The 6000-nt window shown below is 42.2% G+C and overlaps 1 protein-coding gene across 4 annotated transcripts in view; it reads right to left on the reverse strand.

Moving 5' to 3' along the window:
- The window catches only part of TP53I11 (tumor protein p53 inducible protein 11), a 101457-nt gene extending 95662 nt beyond the window's left edge, over window positions 1-5795 (reverse strand). Inside the window, exon 1 of one of the 4 annotated variants that reach the window (XM_061610839.1) lies at window positions 5658-5795. The gene's annotated coding sequence lies outside the window, so the exon portion shown is untranslated. Of the gene's footprint in view, window positions 1-739; window positions 929-2177; window positions 2252-5657 lie in introns of those variants that run through there. The other 3 variants (XM_061610840.1, XM_061610838.1, XM_061610837.1) reach the window with 3 other exon arrangements.
- Window positions 5796-6000: the final 205 nt, after the last annotated feature.

The raw sequence follows: 6000 nt of genomic DNA on the forward strand, positions 1-6000 counted from the left end.
TTCACACACACCTCAATAATTCACATATCGTGTGCTAGTTATCAGTTGGGATACTACTTCTTTCACTTGCCCTTTTTGCTTTTGTGACAAATCCGTCTGCGCATATTTAAATAACTCGCCTTTCTCCCACCTCCCAAACATCCAAATCAGCATTACTGTTTTTGCTTTAAAAGAGATAGAGAAAGATACCTCAAACTTGTGAGCAATTTCTGCAGCATTTCCGAACCCAGCCCACAAGAACCTTGAAACACAGAAGTGTCAAATGTTTGCAGCTACTGCTGGCTCCCAGGCTCCCTCTCCCTTTTTTTTTTTTTTGAAAAAAACGTCTATAAACAGGAAGTGGTTTCCTCTACCAAATTATATAGCAATTTTTGCTATTCACCTTTCTAGGTCCAGAAAGGCAACGTCAACGCGGGGTCAGGGGGATTTAAAAAGGGAGAGAAATCGTGGGCCAGACACGTAGTCCTAATTACCGCTATTTACTCACAAGCCAGTCCCACTGATTTTAACTGGGCTTACTTCTGAGTAAGTTTGCTTAGGACTGAAGCCTAGGATACACCAGCTCCCCCGCCCCATGACATTGGAAGCCCCCGCCTCCCTCCCCCCTCCAGTAGTTTCTGCCACAACGTGTTAACTAGAGAGATGCAATGGAGAGTTCTTTGAAAAGACAAGAAAAACAATCAGTTCTGGAAAGCACCATGCCTATATTGACTAAGTAAACGCACTGAAACAAACTCACAGTCTTAAAGCATGTTCCACCTACAGAAGAAGTCGCTCGGTCCAGAGAGTAGCAGGACCCAAACAAAGAACAACAATCCGCACAGCCACCCTACAGGGACAGTCACATCCTGAGAATCGCCGCCGGAAATTGACAAGCCGGCGACCGGCACTTTTGAACAACCTGCGCGTTTTCCCGAAGAAAAAGGAGCCCGTCTTAGCCCCGCCTCTATATTACCATATACAGTCAATCACACGCCGCGCGGCGAGGCCCAAACAACCCGCCCCCATCCCCGCCGCTCTGTTGCTTGCTGCTCGCCCCCACGCTGTGTTATTAGCTGGAGAGCGACGCCTGCAGGAAGCGAGAGACGGCGCGGAGATTAGCCCGCGCGCCTCTCAGGGATATTTTGCCGTAACTTGAAGACGGCGCGCCGCCAAGTTCCCGCCCCCGTATACTCGCAACGACACACGCGCTGGGTGTGGCTGGTCGTATGCTCGACTGCATGCTTAACGGAACTGGACGTTGCACGTGCGTCCTAACGATAAACCGTGGCTATTTAAATTTGTAGCAAAGTCATTAAGTCCCTGTTATTGGCAGATTACATTTCATTTTTGTTTCAAATCTGTGAATGGAAATTTTACCTGTTGCGTGTGCAAGAAAACTTGACCTTCAGATGCCTAAGAATAAAGGGTCCAGGAACATCAGTAGTATTGGCCAGGGGTTCCCAAAGTGTGGTCTGTGGCCCATCAGTGGTTCATGGCATGGCCATATTAAATATTCATGCTGATTTTTTATTGTAATATTTCTTATGTTATTGGGTTACAATTTGAAGTCTATGGAATGCAAATTGTAATATAATCAGTAATGTAATGGCAAGTTCAGAAGTCCAGGGTCCCTTCATGAAAGTCACAGCTACACACACCCTTTTTTGCTCCTGGGTTGAGAATGAGATCCTTCTCCCACAACAACAGACATCTCTAGGAGACAATCAGCAAGAAAGGGGGGAGAGTTTGCTACTGAAAAGAGCCTTCTCAGCAGCTGACCCACCTCCTTTCACTCTGATTAGTTTCAACCAGCAGGCGAGGACAAGGAAGCATGTCAGAAGATGCTTCTCTGTGACTAACGCACTCCTTTTTCACACAGTCATGAAGCTCACTGGGTGACCCTGGGCCAGTCACCGCCTCTCAGCCTCAGAGGAAGGCAATTATAAAACCTCCTCCGAATACCACTTACCATGAAAACCCTATTCATAGGGTCGCCATAAGTCAGAATCGACTTGAAGGCAATCCATTTCCATTTACAAATGCAATTAAAAATCATACAGCTTCTAGCACAGTGCATTACAAAGGCTACAACAGGCAGAAAAGCCATTAAGTAGTCTGCCAAAACCATCAACAATTTTCAAACACTCCATTGGGGGGGGGGTGAGGAAGCCACTGGTATTGGCCCTTGTGCTTACCACTTTTTCCCCAGTAGAGATTGCCTGGCTGCACCACAACAAAAACATTCAGTAGGTGAAATCTTATTCACTGGGTTTGCAGGCCTAGGAAAACTTCCTCTGTTGAATTTCTGCTTGCAACCACAGCAGTTGTATCAAGGTATGAGTACCAGCACCTCATTATTTACCAAAAAAGTACTGAGTGTTAGTAGACTTGCTAGTCACTTGTTACAATGAGGTCTTGAAGCAATTTACAGGACGTTTACAGTCATAAATAAGATACATGATAACAGTGATACGTTCATATAAAAACTCATACCAAACATAAGAAAGCCCACCCCCAACAGTTGCAGAAAACTTTGGTAGCAGGCTAATAGTAAGAACAACATACAGATGTTAAAGGCAAAGAGATGTTATGCTAACAACAGCATGTTTTGTGTTATTCTTTGTTAATAAGTTAATCTGTTATCTGATTTTTTCTTTTCTATCATATAATGTATTTGCTTATGTTTTTAATTTTAAGTCACTTGGAGACCTTTTAGGTAACAAGCGACTAACAAGTTTGTTTATTTATTTAACAGATTTACAAACAACTTCACGACCAGAGACCATAGAAGTGATGTACAAGACAAAAATACTGTTGTGGGTTTGGGGGGTTGAGATAGATAATTTCTATGAGTCCCCTTCCAGCCTCTGATTTGGAACCCTGCACCTGGAGATGGGCTCTGCAGCAGAGAAACCTGCTCTGCTGGTCAGATGAGTCTCTATTGTTAGTCTAATAGAGTGACTAGGTGGGCTAATGGGTCTGTCAAGTGCCATTAACTAGCAAATGGGTCAGGGAGATCCTATTGTTATTGAAACTCTTCAGGAGAGCCTCCCACATCCTGGGGAAAAGAGAGACTTGAGTTTTTACTTAGTCAGAGGAAAGCCTGGGAACTGGAGACATACAGAGAGGTTGGCTCACTGCACAATGGCTTTAAGATGCCTCTTGTAAGCCTGATGGAAAAGCAAGATCTATTGGACTGGTAATGCTTTGAACCCCTCCATCTTAAGCTCAGGTTGGAATGTGTGTAAATAAACATATTTCCTAAAAGACACCAAAGTCTCCTCTGGCCTTTTTTCCAAGAAGTCCAAACTCTGGGTAAGTGCAGAGACCCCTAGAGATCTTTCACCGCTCAGAGATTGAGGTGGCGTGCAACAATACATTAAGGGCATATAGTCTCTGTCGGGGGTGTGTGTATCTGCTTACTTATTCATTCATTTTCTTAAATTTATGTACCATGTTTCTTCCATCATGGTGCCCAGTCAGTCATACATGAGGCTCCCAAGCAGTCAGTCATTCAGGTACTGAGCAGACCCAGACCATACAGTGGGATTGCTCTGTTTATTGAGATTGATTTTTTAAATTGTTTTAAAAAAATTAAATTGTGTTTTAAATTGTTTTTAGAAGATGTGTTTTAAATTCATATATTTGTTTTTAATGTTTTTAGTTACTGTAAACCGCCCAGAGAGCTTCAGCTATGGGGCGGTATATAAATACAATCGATAGATCGATGGCCCAGCTTGTCCCTGAGACTCAGAAATACTGTAGCTTTTCATATCACAAACATATGCTTGTCTACAGTAGCCACACCCTCATTAAATTCAGCACTATGGATGATGCCACTGTTACCCCCCATCTTCCTCTGTCAGTACTAGGGTTGCCAGGTTCATGGCCTGAGACTGATCCTGTATCTTTAGGAGAAGAGAAAGTCAGCCAAGTGCAGGTGTTCTTGCAACTCTGCAATGGGAAAAACCACAAGGTGGAATTCTCCCTCTCCCCTCCACAACTTTTAAAGATACAAAAGGGCAGGGCTGACAGCCAAGAAGTCTTCTGTATCTTTAAGAGTTCTGCAGGGGAAGGGAGAATTCCACCTTGTGGTTTTTCTCATTACAGAGTTGCAAGAACACCTGCACTTGGCTGGCTTTCTCTTCTCCTAAAGATACAGGATCAGTCTCAGGCCATGAACCTGGCAACCCTAGTCAGTACCCTGTACTCCTCACTGCCAAAGGACCAGGAGAGGAAGGGCCAAATATGCAGATTTGGAAACACAGCAGCTGCATCTTGCCTTAAAACAGGAGAGACTAATCTGCAACCCTCTAGATTAGCCTTTCCCAACCAGTGTGCCTCCAGATGTTGTTGGACCACAGTTCCCATCTTTCCTGACCATTGGCAATCCTGGCTGAGGCTGATGGGAGTTGTGGTCCAACAGCATCTGGAGGCACACTGGTTGGGAAAGGCTGCTCTAGATGTTGGACTTCAACTCCCATGAGCAGCAGCCAGCTTGGCCAGTGGTCAGGGATGATGAGAGTTATAGTCCAACCGCTTCTGGAGAGCCACGTGTTCCTTATCTCTGCTCTAAACTGAAACTTAGCTTTAAAAAAACATTCAGTTGGTTACACCTGAGGTGCAAACTGAGATGTGAAGCATTGTCAGTGATGATTACAACATCACTGTAATGTATGTATTAATTTTTTTAGGATGTTTTTAAATATGTTGTAAGTCACCTGGAGACTGACTGGTATTAGACAATGAACACATCCAATAAACTATTATCATCCCCTTATTGCAGAGGAAAGGGGAGGGGGCTGTAGCTATGGCTTAATTAAGATCACTTGTCCATTCAAACCTTGGGTTCTAGCTCACAGCTGATACAATCCTATATGTGTCTACTCAGAAGTATGCCCCATTGAATTCAATGGAATTTACTCCCAAGTAAGTGTGTATAGGATTGTAGGCTGCAATCTTATACACACCTACCTGGGATAAAGTTTTATTGAACGTAATAGAAATTACTACTGAGTTAGGGATGGAAAGATCTGTCAGTTTTGGTTCTCTCGGTTTCTCATTTTTCCTATGTTAAATTCAGTTCTCCACATTTCTGCAGCAAGAAAGGAAAGGCAGGATATAAATTTAATAAATAAATAAATTTGCATTAAAAAAAAATCCCATGAAAATTCTCCAGCATTTTAGTGCAAATTTCTCCTAATAAACACATTTTTGTGAGCAGTTTTGACTAATGTACACATTTTTGAAAGCAATGTCCTGTCATATAATGCAGTTTTGTATGTAATTTTCACTCATCTGTCCATTTTTATGCACACTTTCCCCTAACATACATTTTTATAAACATTGTATGATTGGCAAACAATTGGCTTTGCTAGTGTGAATTTTGAAGGATTGCTGTGTATTAGTTCTCACGTTTTGGAAAGTGGATTTGATAGATTTGGCTTGAAATGCTAACTAAATTGAATTTTCTTGCCTGAGTAGACATGCATTAGAATTCTGCGTTAGCCAATATATTATCTCCACATATTGAGTTCATGGTAGAAATTTCCAAACTGCAAAGTTCCTAGTGCACAGCTCCCACATTTAGCTACTATGTGACATTAACTTCCAGGGAATACATTTCAACCATTCTTGTGAAGGTTCTAAAAATATTATTTTTTGAAAGTCCTTACCTTGGAAATATATATTTTGGTCACTCGCTCTGAATTCTTAAATGTGACAGATGTTAGCTGGCATGAGGTGAAGTGAATTTAGATGAATGTGCTGCATTTGAAATCCCAGCAGAACGTATCCAGCCTCCAGAGGAGTGTGCAACCCGTTGTTCCTTCCCCAGCCTTTAATTAACATGGAAATTGTTTTTACAACATGTCTCTGATCATGGATTATTTATGATTCCAGATAAGCCAGTAACGAGCAAAGAAATGCATCTAAAGCACTGACAACCTAAAGAAAAAAAACCCATAAAGGAACATAAAGAACATATGCTTTCTTTGTATAAATGTTTTGCTAAAAATA

This window comes from Rhineura floridana, chromosome 2 (assembly GCF_030035675.1).
Source record: "Rhineura floridana isolate rRhiFlo1 chromosome 2, rRhiFlo1.hap2, whole genome shotgun sequence".
NCBI lineage: Eukaryota > Metazoa > Chordata > Lepidosauria > Squamata > Rhineuridae > Rhineura > Rhineura floridana.